This window comes from Doryrhamphus excisus, chromosome 7 (assembly GCF_030265055.1).
Source record: "Doryrhamphus excisus isolate RoL2022-K1 chromosome 7, RoL_Dexc_1.0, whole genome shotgun sequence".
Lineage (NCBI taxonomy): Eukaryota > Metazoa > Chordata > Actinopteri > Syngnathiformes > Syngnathidae > Doryrhamphus > Doryrhamphus excisus.
The window spans coordinates 5607091-5621540 of NC_080472.1; the positions used below are offsets into that span (position 1 = coordinate 5607091).

The 14450-nt window shown below is 35.6% G+C and overlaps 1 protein-coding gene across 1 annotated transcript in view; it reads left to right on the forward strand.

The window, feature by feature from the left end:
- The first annotated feature begins 1496 nt into the window (after positions 1-1496).
- The window catches only part of LOC131132144 (cell migration-inducing and hyaluronan-binding protein-like), a 114542-nt gene continuing 101588 nt past the window's right edge, over positions 1497-14450 (forward strand). The window contains exon 1 of the mRNA XM_058077488.1: positions 1497-1630. The gene's annotated coding sequence lies outside the window, so the exon portion shown is untranslated. The remainder of the gene's footprint in view (positions 1631-14450) is intronic.

Below are 14450 nucleotides of genomic sequence, written 5' to 3' on the forward strand. Positions count from 1 at the left end.
GAAGGGGGACCTATTATGCTAATTTTTCCACCCCTTTGTATTGAGTTGTGGTGTCCTATAGAGCAGCTCCACACAATAACCAGCACGTAAAGCTGCTCTTATTCCTACTTCCTGCCAAAACGTCTACTAATTTATTCCATTTATTGGTCACACATAAATAAACCAGTGTGCTTCCTGTAGTGCTTCCTGACTATGAACCATATAAAGAATTACACTCCTCTGTGACATCACAAAGGGGCAGTTTTACCACGCCTTTTGAAACCGAGCGTTTTGAGTCATCCCAAACTTCTTTCAGGGCTCACTTCCAAATGTGTAAAAATGTGTTATCTGAAACTTTGCCATCGTTTAACACGAGAATACAACATTCTAACTACATTTATGGGTCAGAAAAGCATAATAACAGTTTTAGAGCTGTCCAGACATAAAATAACACCCCTATAGTCACCTTTACACTCACATTATAAGAAAAAATAAGACACAAAAGAGACTTGTGTTTGCGCGTGTTGCTGGAAATGTGGTCCAGTGATTGGGGTGAGGTGGACAGGAAGTGATGTCGGGGATTCGGTTTTAGCATGGCATGGGTTACGGCCACAACAGTACTCTGTTTTAGGGATGAGTGTGCCTGTTGTGAGATCATTCAAACCTGCAAAAAAATGACTGTTGTTTCGACAATCGAGTCTGGTGCTTGTGTGTCTTAGCATTTTGCATTCAGCTCACCTGCACATGATTAAACCCTTGTGTTGCGTGGCCATTTGTCTGTTTTTGTACGGGACTCAAACTGTTGCATTCCTAGCTGAGGACATTGCTTTGGTATTGTATCTCTATAAATCTATATTTCTTACATTTAAATATCAATATTAATAAAAAAATACATACATACTAACCACAATTATCCATTAAAATGAAAATATAATATGTAGATGATATACTTATTTTTGTAGTATTTTTTAGTTGGTTAAAAATTAAATCTAAATATATATACACAATATTAAAAACAAATATGAAACAAATATAAATATGTTGTATTTATATATTACATTATATTATGTCTTATATATTTTATATTTAAAACATGAAATATAAATATATTTAATGCCATCAAAATCAATATTTCTGAATACAATTACTGATCTTAAAATAAATATAAAATAATAAAAATTAATGTATAAATTTTAAATTTAAATTAAATTTTAAAATAAATTAAAATTGTTTTAATATCAATATTTTTTCAAATATATTGTGTATATATATATATAATACAATGTATACTCTATTAAGTATACATATCAATTCATTTAAGTAAATCAACTTACAGCCAGAGTATCAAATGGAATCCATAAGCCTTCTTATGAGTAAAAAAAAAAAAAAAAAAAGAAGAAATATTTCAGTGCAAACTATTGCGCACGCACACGCACGCGCACACAGGCAGCGTGGAGACACGCGGTGGGCGTGTCTTTCCTGCAGGAGGAGTAAATAGAGCTCGTGCGCGCTGGTGCGCCGCTCAAACAATTCCAGCGTCTGTGCACACCGGTACCGGAACATCTGCACCATCACTCCGCTGCTCCTTACCACAGGACCAGCTCCGAACCACAGCCGGAACCAGCCATCACAGCTTCTTTGCAACATTCGGGTAAGCTTTCTTCCTTCCTTCCTTCCTTCCTTTTTTGCGCGAGGCTTCGTCGTTCTTTGCGCCATGCTGAATATCTTGCATCTTTTGGCCGCTGGGGGCCACAGGTGTGCTGCCGCGCACCTCGTCGTTAGGAATTAGGATTTAGGATCTGTGCACATTATTTCACGGCAGCTGAGGGAGTCTTTCGGGTGGGCTGAGCTGTCCAGAAGAGACCGAGGTACTGTTATGTCTTCTGTCTTCCTCCTGCCTGCACACATATATCATTCAATTGTTACAAATATATGTCAATATTTGTCAACTGGGGAATTAAATATATATTTAAATCAGATTTTTTTTACATTATTGTTCAATTATATATATTGTATTTAATTCTAATTATCTATTAAATAATAATGTAGAATTTTTTAAATTAAATAAATTCAATTAAAATTAAACTTAATTTAATAAATGAATTTGTTATGAATTATAAAAAAATAAGACTTCCTAGCACAGCGCTGGGTTTATTTGAATAAAAATATTTGTCCTCAATATGTGTTTACACTGTGCTACCAGTACATACTCCAGAGGTAGCAAGTGCACCCTTCACCCCACAAGTGCCCTCCAACAGGTTGTTGAGGAAGTCAGGAAGTACCCAATTCCCTGTGTAACCTTCAACAGTACATTGTGCATTTTCACCATGACAATAATAAAAGATAGACAGCAAGGGTGAATAAGAAGAGATGAAAGGGACACTTTCATATTTGGTTGGAACCAAATTTGAGTATTAAGTCTTCTTCAATAATGTTTGTAAATGTTATTTTTTAAATATTGTCTTTTAATATGTCTTTTTTGTACAATAATATTTTGATGGTTTTCACTAAATAATAAATAATTGTTAAATAAATGATTAATAAATTATTTAATTAAATAATAAATTCTTTCTCATTATGTTAAAAAATGTATTTCATATTTCAACTCTATGCTACTAAAATAGTTATCATAATATTATGAGTTTATTCTTGCAATATTTGTTGACTTTCTTCTTATAAAATTACAGCTGGTTTATTCCATTTTTGTTGTTTTTTTCCAACTACATTTTTCAACTTTCTTCTCATACATTTTCTTCTCATTACCATGAATTTATTCCCATAATATTTTGATATTTATTCTCATAACTATATAGAATAAAGTCAAAATAAAGTCAAAATGTTCTGTTAGATTTTAGTATTTTAAAACTACTGATTTTTATTTAGTTTTGCCATTTTTTGGCAAATTATATTAAATATATTAAAATATAATAATATATTATTATAAATTATACATTTAATTATATATATAAATTATATTATATAAGTCTAATTTTATCAAAATACATTTATTTTTATGTATTTTTTTCATTTATGAAGCAATATTTTTATGTTTATTTTAATAATTTTATAAATCATGATTGATTGGTATATGGTATTATTTAATGTATGAATTCACTATGTATTAAATACACTTTTTGTGTAATGTATGTTTATATTGTATATTCAGACTTGTATGTTATTATGTTGTAAATATAAGCGTTGTATGAACAGTAGTTTAGGTTTGAGGCAGACAAACATGAATGTTGGTGATGAAATAGGAAGGTAGGGGTAGAGTAGAGTACGATGCCGTACAAGAAGTATAAGATAGTGAAACATCAGATCTCGCCCCCACCCTGGTGGCATCGCTCTTCACGGTAGCGTGATTAGTGTGCTGCGGGAGCTGACTGCACACTGACCCCTTCTGACTGCTTTGAACAATATGTGCTTTCACTGTTAAGTCCCCTAATACCAGAAAACCCAATAATGCCAGAAAAAGTTGATTTGTCGCAAGTCACTTTGGAGATAATATGTCACCAAGAGGGTTCGGAATGTGGCCAGATTTAGCTGGTGTCTTTAACCTCGCTGCTCTGCGGGGTCACAGAGACGACGACACACATCTTGACCGATGACATTCACCCCGAACAGTAAAAAAGATCAGGAAAAAACGAATCGGCTCTGAATTGTTCATCACTAAGACAATAAAAGCAGCCATTAGAGGAGGATCAAAATGCTGAAATAGAAGATGAACTTTTGAGCCAAGATTTGAGAGTTAATCATGAGCGATGTTGTGATTGACAGCTGCCTTATTTCTCTTTCTCATCCCGAGACTATAGAATTCTGTTCACTCTGAGAAACAAAAACATCCCCAAACGTTTTTACTTCATCTATGCACCTTTCTCCCACTTTTTCGACTTTTTCCACCAGAAAGGAACAGGCTAAAAGACTCCGATAAAGAAATAAACATGGTAGGTGTGCAACAACAGCACCTGTATTTATTTAGTGACACAAAAAGCAACATGAACAAAAGTGGAACACAGGTGCTTTTGGAAAGTGGGAACGGAAATACTAGGAACAACATGGCTAGAAAAATAACAATTTGCTCTTTACGTGCTTATTCTCATTTTTAACCTTTTTACACACTTTGGATGATTTTTTAGTAGCCAATAAGAAAAACAAAAAACAAAAAACAACATAGACCAGCTACCAGCATGTCCAGTATACTATGTTGTGTTTTGTTAGCTAGTAGCTGGTCTATGCTGGTCTGGAGGACTAGCATACCAGAATGACCAGCATATGTTGTGTTTTCTTGCTGGTATGCTGGTCTGGTGGCCCAGGAAACACAATGTATGCCGCTGAGACCAACATTCTAGCATGAAAACACAACATATGCTGGTCTATGCTGGTACTCCAAACCAGCATAGACCAGCTAAAACACAAGATATGCCAGCATATCTTTCATGCTGGTAGCTGGTCTATACTGGTTTGGAGGACCAGCATGTCAATGTTGGTCAGGTGCCATCATATGTTGCCAACATATGTTGTGTTTTCATGCTGGTAGCTGGTCTATGCTGGTCTATGTTGGTCCTCCAAACCAGCATAGACCAGCTACCAGCGTGAAAACACAACATATGCTGGTCTATGCTGGTCTATAGACCAGCATATGTTGTGTTCTCATGCTGGTAGCTGGTCTATGCTGGTCTATAGACCAGCATATGTTGTGTTCTCATGCTGGTAGCTGGTCTATGCTGGTCTGTAGACCAGCATGTCAATGCTGGTCAGGTGCCAGCATCTGTTGTTGTGTTATGCTGGTAGCTGGTCTATGCTGGTCCTCCAAACCAGCATAGAGGGCCAGCATAGACCAGCATATGTTATGTTTTGGAGGACCAGCATAGACCAGTGACCAGCATGAAAACCCAACATATGCTGGTTTTTCCAGCAGGGTCTTTCCAATTTCAAAGCTAGAGCTCACCTCATCTCCTTTGGATGGTAGGAGATGGTAGGAGACTTCCCCCTTCTTCTTCTGTCCATCTTACTTCTTCTTTCCATCATCTTTTCCCTTCTTTTCTTGTTCCGAGTTTGGAGTACGATGTTCCCTCGTTTATTGCGAGGGATAGCTTCCAAAATAGCCCACAATAAGTGAAATCCACAAAGTAGGCAACTTAATTTTTTTGTTTACAATTATTATCTTTGTTTTAAGACCATAACACCCCTTACTGTACACTTTATACACTTTTCTCTTCCTTCTCTTTGAATTTCAATGATCAACCCACTTGGTTGGACACACCTCGCCTGGAACTGTTCAGCTGTAGCGTTTTTGTATCCTTGTTAAAATGGTTAATATTGCCCTAAAGTCAGTTAGCTTCTTCTTTTTCTGTTGTTGATTGGCGGATAGCACTGTTAGCTAGTTTCCTATCAACCATTGACCACAACAGGAAACAGCCCAAAGGAGATTGATTGACAATGGTCTACAGCCAGTCAGGATGCAGAACACAATGTGTGGGTTCTCCTTTAGCCAGTAAGAACTGTTGTGGCTTGTACGTGTATATACAACACCCTCTACTTGTAGTAGTTATAAGTACAATAACAGACGCATACAACAGAGCACAGATGGGTTGCTCTAATACACCACAAGGACACAGAACACAATGTGTGGGTTCTCTCTTAGCCAGTAAGAACTGTTGTGGCTTCTACGTGTATATACAACACCCTCTATCTGTAGTAGTTATAAATACAATAACAGACGCATACAACAGAGCACAGATATGTTGCTCTAATACACCACAAGGATGTAGAACACAATGCATGTTCAAAACACAAGCAAAACAGCAAGTCTGCGAAAGGTGAACCGCGATGTCTTGAGGGAACACTTACATAAGACATGAAGAAAACAGGAAATAATACATCAAGTATTATGTATCAAGTATTAAGTATTACAAAAACATGACAGGCTTGTTCGCTCGGCAGTACATTCATGCACATGATAAAGATGTGTCAACATAAACGTCATTGATGCGATTGCTCGTCCTGTGTGCTCATACAGGCTATCAAACATTTCAGCATCTTTTGGAAAAGAACATACAGACATGTTGTGAAAGTATTTCCTGGATCGGAATCAGTGATTTACTAGGATTTTGGAAATGAAGCACATAAAGGTTCCATCTTCATATCGGTGGACGGCTTGACTGCTTTTCTGATGAGGCTGTAGAAAACTTTGGTGTCGTTTGTCTTTGAAAGCACCCTGCAGGATACTTTCCATTCCCCACAAGCTGATAGTTTGATGCTGGGAGCAGCAGAGCGCAGTGGCATCAGTGTAGCTGTGATAATGGCAATGATGTGACCTGATGCAGCATGGAGATGGAGAAGGTAATGTTGCTTGGCATGGAGATGCTTTTTTACATCCATGGAAAACTTCTCACTGGGAAACTCGCACCCACAGAAAGTATACTTGGAAATGTCACACGTGTACACTGTGTATACTGTGTATACTGTGTACTTGCTATATGAATTTTGACAGTGTAGTGCTGCTTTTAAATGAATAGAAAAAATGGCGCGTACGAAAACCAACTTTTTGATTGCGTAACCCTGGGGTGTCCAAACTTTTTCCAGTGTCGGCCACACTGTGAAAAATGAAAGGATGTAAGTGTATTATTCATATGAACTTTGCTCTTTTCCCCGCATTTTTGCATTCAAAATATTTTAACATTATTCCAATATTATAACTATTATTATAATCCAATTTTCCAAAAAATGACAACTTTATTTATTTAGTTTTTTGCTCAAATTACAACAATAAAATTACATATTTTTTTTATTTTCCGTGCAACTAAAATACATTTTTTGTCAAAATATAAAAAAATTATCATTGTAAAAGTATTACTTCATTTCAGAATACAACTTTTTTCTTTTGATATTTTGACTTTATTTTTTTATAAATTTATAGCAGTTTTTTGCATTTCTACTGTCGTTTTTTATGTTGTATTTTTTTACTATTTCAACTTTCTTTTTGTAAACTTTCTTCTCAGAATTCTAACTTTATTCCCATATTATAACTATTATTATAATAAAAAATGACAACTTTATTTATTTAGTTTTTAATATCTTTATTCTCCGTGCTACTAAAATGAATTTTTTTGTCAAAATATTAAAAATGTATTCTTGTAAAATTGTGACTTAATTTCACAATACAACTTTTTTCTTTTAATATTTGGACTTTATTCTTATAAACTTATAGCAGTTTTTTGCATTTCTACTGTTGTTGTTTTTTATCTTATTGTTTTTTTTTACTATTTCAACTTTCTTTTTGTAAACTTTCTTCTTAGAATTCTAACTTTATTCCCATATATTCTATATATTTCGCAATCTAATTTTAATTTGTTGTTTTGAGTCTCACAATAATATAAAATTTTAATATTAATGTTTTGTCTAAAATTACTTTATTTAAAGTACGTTATTTGTCGTTCTAATATTACCTTATTAATTATGACTTTTTCTAGCTATATAAATTTTTTTTGTCTTGATTTTCTTTAAACTTTATTCTTGTAAAATTACTGTTGATTTTTCTATTGTTGCTGTTTTTTTTAATTTTTTGTTTTTTTAGTTTTTTTGTTAAATTATATTTTAACAATAATGACCCCCTGGCCGCACTTTGAGCACGCCTGGTGTAACTCATTTTGGAAAAAAAAAAAAAGAACCCAAAACGGTAGAAAAAAGGAAATGAAAGATTTATTTTGAAATCCCTGCCTACTTTGAGACTTTGTCCTGAAAAGAAGGTAAAGAACACAACTTTGTTGTACTTTTCCAGTGCAGGCTGGAGTTTCCACTCGTGCAAGCTCAGACAACGACACAGGGAAGTCCTGGCAGAGGGCTGGCACGGAGGTTTGAGGGCAGGCATCCAAAACACCGTTGACTTGAGAAAACCATGCACTCCTCAGTCTCCAAGAAAAATGTGTTTCCTCTGGTCAGGCCTGCTGGCTGTTCACTCTTTTGCCCTCTGTTATTATAAAAGGAACTACTCCGTATTTGTCTACGGGGTTGCTGAGGGAGAATCCAAAAATAATCTTTGACATATTCATCATCTTCCCAAAGCTACGAAACTGTTAGGAGAAGTACTTTGTACTTTATACTGGCAGCTCTGCCATATCGACTACATTTAAGAACTTTGTAAGTTAAGTACAATGCAGTTGTCGACTAAAATTTTCACCAAATTTTGCCCTTGTTTTTGTACACTGTCTCCGTTATCATTCAATATCGTCCTTTATTGCATCCATGCATTTTTTATTGAGTACAAAATAAGCTAAATAACCCGCCATGGGGCCAAAGAAAGTTGCGAACGCCAAAAATTGGCTAAAGAAACGGAGAAACTCTGTTGAGTTCAAGAAAGAAGTCATCACAAAGTATGAAGTTTAACATTTCATATCAATTTGACCTTTAATGAAAGGTCAAATTCATATTAAATGGTCATTTATCTATTTTAAGTATTTTGCATTGTTTTCTGCATGCAAAAAAATAATCATTGTTTGTAAAAATGTATTGTTTTTGTTCATATTTTTGGGTGACTGCAACAGAATAATTGGATTTACATGCCAGCGGAAAGACAATCTTTGGTTTGACAAGTCACATAAATGATTGTTTTGATTAAGCGCATGTCATCATGATTTTCCTCAGCATTTCTAGAAGTTCCTGCATGGTCCGTTGCATAAACAGTGCTGGAAGCACTGATATTTTGACACCAAATACAGTACATCAGTCATAAGTTCATCATTCCTGTATCTGCTCAATGAATGAACACCGCAAATGTATTCAAATAATTATTCTTCTTTGGGCTATGACACAAACGTCAATACTCTTCTTTGGAATATTTGACTGTTTTATTTACTTTGGGCCTGTAATAATTGATTAGAATTTAGAATATGATTACACAACACACTTTTGTGATTTAAAAGTGTAAAAAAATGTGTGAATATTTTTTTATTATAGTCCATACAGAATTTTATATATATATATATATATATATATATATATATATATATATATATATATATATATATATATATATATATATATATATATATATATATATATATATCCAAAAACATGCTAGGTTAATTGGTGACTCCAAATTGTCCATAGGTATGAATGTGAGTGTGAATGGTTGTTTGTCTATATGTGCCCTGTGATTGGCTGGCCACCAGTCCAGGGTGTACCCCGCCTCATGCCCGAAGACAGCTGGGATAGGCTCCAGCACCCCTGCGACCCTTGTGAGGAAAAGCGGTAGAAAATGAATGAATATATATATATATATATATATATATATATATATATATACACACACACAAATAATTACCTTAAATTGTTTCATAAGTGACCTCCACCAAGCACCATAGTTTATTTTATCTACATATTATTTATTATTTATTATTTATTATTTATTATTTATTATTTATTATTTATTATTTATTATTTATTATTTATTATTTATTATTTATTATTTATTATTTATTATTATATAATAATCTACATTTTATAATTTTAGCATTATGATTTACATCATAAATATTACGCCTACATTTATTGTATCTACATATTGAGATTGCTAATGTTAGCATGCTAGCAATGCTAACATTAGCATGCAAAACACATAGCATAATAGCACCAAGTGTTTATATACAGTATGCGTCTAACTAGGGGCTGCATGACGGTCACGTGGTTAGAGCGCAGACCTGACAGCTAGAAGACCCGAGTTCGATTCCACCCTCGGCCATCTCTGTGTGGAGTTTGCATGTTCTCCCTGTGCATGAGTGAGGCTAGTGAAGATGGCTTGACTAATGTGTGGGTCCCAACAGACAGTGGTATTTGAAAGATTAGATCATAAGTGTGTATCCAAGTGTTCATCAGTGCCTTTAGCACAGGAACGTACATGTAGACCAAGTCGAGCTTTCCAGATGCTATAAATAGCACATACAAATAATCCAACAACACCTCTTGGGACCTTAAAGAGTGTTCTTCTTTTAATTAAAACCCCTTCAAGAAATGTAAATGAAGCCAACCCTTACGAAAAGAAAATATATTTATCAATATATTACTTTAAATATATTGTATTATATTATAATATATTATTTTTCCATTATATTTTCCAATACATTATATATTATAAATACATGGAATAATATGTTTTAATACATATATTATACAATATATTATATATTCATGTAATATATGGCAATATATTGCAGAATAAACAAATGATTTCCACTTTCAATATATTGAAATATATTAAATCCAAATATATAATATATGAGTTTATATATCCCAAATTATATGCAATTTTATATATGTAAAAATATAGTCCTTTTTTGGTCTTGATCGCAAGATATTTTTTTTATGTATCAATATATACAAATATATGATCGATGCATATATTGCAATATATCGGAAAATATAAACATAAGATCCCATATATGGAAATATATTTCCTAATACATTGCATTAAATTTGCCAATATACTGCAATATATTTTTTTCCCATAAGGGAATAGCCATGTAAGTATATTTTCATGCTCCACAAAATGTCCAAAGGATTTGTCTTTCCTTATACACTAAGGACGGACATCTCTTTGGTCTTCCGCATGGTGGACGAGACGTTAAAATGGACGACAGGCGTCTTGTATTCCCATGAGGAGTTGAGATTAGAGTACTTTTTTAAATAAAAAGCGGCCTGCGGGTGTCAGAATGCTTGCTGACTGCAAGGGGATTAAGTACACTCCGTCAAATACATATCTTAGTCAGGGGCTAAACTTACAGCAGGGGATCAAATACTTATTTTCCCAGTGTAGAACTTTTCCAAATAATGGCAAAGTCTCTTCATACGCTGATGAAAACACTCGCAGCATTTTGTAGGAGGGAAGTCTGGAGTGTGAAACCTCTGCCAAGGCAACTTTATGCAACAGGCCAAGAAAACCTCGGCAGTGATTAGTCGTTTAAAAGCGGAATCGCAGCAGACTCGGAGCTGTCAAAATAATCAGGAAGCACGTGTCAGCGCACGGAAAAGAGAGCACGATCCCACCGCAGTGCTGCGTGAAAGCCGTCAACTCTCTTGAACGGTGGCAGCGCTGCTTGTTTGGACAGGCAGGCCTCCGTAGCCTCCGTACCGCGTCTACCACAGGAAGTGCAAGTGTCTGCCTGCTCTTGGTGATCATAATGATGTTTGGCAATTTGTGGAATATTGTGTGTGCATGCTGGAGATCAACCCAAATGCTGTATGGAAAATATGGAAAATTAATGTTTTGGTTTTGGATTGGTTTGAATGGGTTGAGAATTGTGGAAAAATAACAATTCTTTCAATGGGAATTGTATTGTAATAGGAATTGTGCCATGTTCCCAGCAGGAAGTTGTCTTGAAAATTGCAGGATTACATAAAATGTGGGAATTTCCATGATTTGTTTTGGTATTGGAATGATTTTAAAATTGAGGAAATAATAAGAATTCAATTGGAGTTGCTTATATGGAAAATTCTGTAGAGGATTTGTGTGATGTTGAATATTATCAGATGATGGAATGGGCTGGAATGTGGCAGTAGTAGGAATTTTCATGATCAGTGGGTATGTGTGATATAGAAAATGTGGAATTTTTGGAAAAGGGTGAATAATTAGGATGTGGACTATTGGTAGACTGAATGTCCCGAATGAGAAAAAAGTTTTTTGTGTCGGAGTCGTTTCAATTGGTTGACAAATGGGAGAAATGTAAAACCGGGAATTGTGATGAGAATTATGTAATGGAAAATGTGCTATATGGAAAATGTGGGAATTTGTGTTATGAAAATACAGAATTATGATAAAAGTTAGTCTGGATGTCCTGAATAAGGGAAACATTTTGAGGTTGTAATTGTGTTGAATTGGTTGAGAAAGGTGGAATGACATTCATTTCAATGGAAACTTTTGATCCGAAAAATAGGGAATTTGAGCAAAAACTGCTAATACTTGTAACACTAATATTTTGAATGAGCTGAATGTTTTGCTTTTGGAAAGGTTTGGAAATGTGGAGATAGTAGACATGATCAAGATCAATGAGAATTTGTGTAAAAAAAAAATGCAGAATTCCAAGAAAAGTGGTAATATATGGGATGTGGAATACTGCTAGTCTGAATGTCCTGAATGAGATGCTTCGATATTGGAATTGTTTCAATTACTTGAGAAACTGGGAATAGGATGGGAATATTGTGTCTGAGAATGTGGAATTGTGCAATATATGAATAGAGTCGGTTAGCACGCAGGCCTCACAGCTAGGGGACCAGGGTTCAATTCCACCCTCATCCATCTCTGTGTGGAGTTTGCATGTTCTCCCCGTGCATGCGTGGGTTTTCTCCGGGTACTCCGGTTTCCTCCCACATTCCAAAAACATGCTAGGTTAATTGGTGACTCCAAATTGTCCATAGGTATGAATGTGAGTGTGAATGGTTGTTTGTCTATATGTGCCCTGTGATTGGCTGGCCACCAGTCCAGGGTGTACCCCGCCTCTCGCCCGAAGACAGCTGGGATAGGCTCCAGCACCCCTTGCGACCCTGAATGAAAGAATGAATGTTTGATAAATGTGGAATTACATTAATTTCAATGGGAATTGTTGCCCCGGAAAAAGTAGAATTCCAGCAAAACCAACAATTTTTGAAATGTGGAAATTGGGCTGAATGTTTTGAACGAGCTGAATGTTTGGAATCAGTTGAGAAATAACTGGGAATTGGGATGGAAATCTTTTGGTGGAAAATGCGGCATTACAGACGAAGACAGCCGGAAGACAGCTGGGATAGGCTCCAGCACACTCCAGGATAAGCGGTAGAAAATGAATGAATAAATATACATAAATGAATAAATCATATGCTGTTTGAAGGTGGAATTCGCCGTATTATTAGTCATAAGTGAATAATTTTTTAGCATAAAAATGACTAACTGGGAATTGGGATGGAAATCTTTTGGTGGAAAATGCGGCATTATAGACGATGTGGGACTTTTCGTGTCCATTGTGTCTGGAATGAGACAAACATTTTAATGTTAGAATTGTTTGAATTTGTTGAGAAATATGGAAAAATGGCATTCTTTGAGAATATTGGGGCCGGAAAATGTACAATTCAAGGAGAATAACTAGGAATATTGTTAGATTGCCTGAATGTTTTTTAAATGGTTTTGGAAACTGTAAAAATTGTTCAGTGATTTTATTGGGAATGTTGCCATAAAAATACAGGATTTTTTCACAATGTGTTTGTAGCTAGCCATGGTGTCCTGAATGATTGGAAAAGTTACTTTAATGTATACGTTGAAGTTTAAAAAGTCCTGAAGGCGGGTGGACCAAAGTACTTTGTCATCCTCCAAGACCGTCCATAGATCAGATGTCAAACTGCCAATGGCCATCACCGATGGCGGATGTTGCCCATTTTTGATAAAATGGCAGCTACTGTGGCATCCATTTCATGGACACTGTGTTTAAATTTCAATTGTTTAAGTTGAATTCCTTTGCATTTGCTTTAGGGGAGCGTCTCTTGGCTTGAATAGCAACACCAGCATCCATGGGACTAAAAGCCCAACATCCTAACGGCATCATTATTAAGTTTACTGATAAAGATCTATGACGCTTTAAACGTAATATTCTGTCATTTTGTTGGCATGGATAGCTTTTATTACTGCAGTATGAACTATAGAAGATTAAAGTCATATCAGCAGCATCTCTTAAGATATCTGATCTTTCATTTTATTAAAGAATAAACACATGACACTTAGTATTCCAAACTCACACACACACACATGCACACACACACACACTAGTGTTTGGTCTAGGTTTGCAACTTGCGGGGGTGGGAGGCACAAACATGCACACAATCACAGGGTATCTGACATCCCCATCAGCAGTGTAGTGCATCAACAGTGACCTATCTCCCACTTCATCCCGTGAGCCGACTTGGAGTAATTACATTTATGGAGGAGAAAATAGTAACTTTTTTTTTACAAAGTGATGGAAATGTCATGGTTTTCATTTTTTTTGTTAAATTGAGCAGCATTATGCTAGGAGTCCACTTAGTTGGTGCCAGTTGGTGCCAAATATTATGTGATTAGGTGCGTAGTGGCTCGCTGTGGCACTGAATTAATAATGTTTGCTCGGCATGTTGCCATGTTGCCGTTATTCTGCGTCACAGCGAGCCACCATGCGGCAATCACATAATCTAAAAAACGGATGCCAGCCCAGTGGACTCCTAGCATCATTGGCGCAACTTGGCTCGCGCCATTACATTCCAGTGGATTCCAATTGGCGGATTGTTTGCGACATTTGGTTCCACTTGGTGGACACACAAAGATTTTAAACAATTGGAAATTTTCTTGCCGCCAAACTCAATTTTTGCCGCCGTTACGGCCACCACGAGCCACTTGGGAGGCAGTTTGAGCCACTGCATGCCACTAGGCACCATATTGGCGACATTCGGCGCTACAACAAATTGCATTGGCACGAACCGGC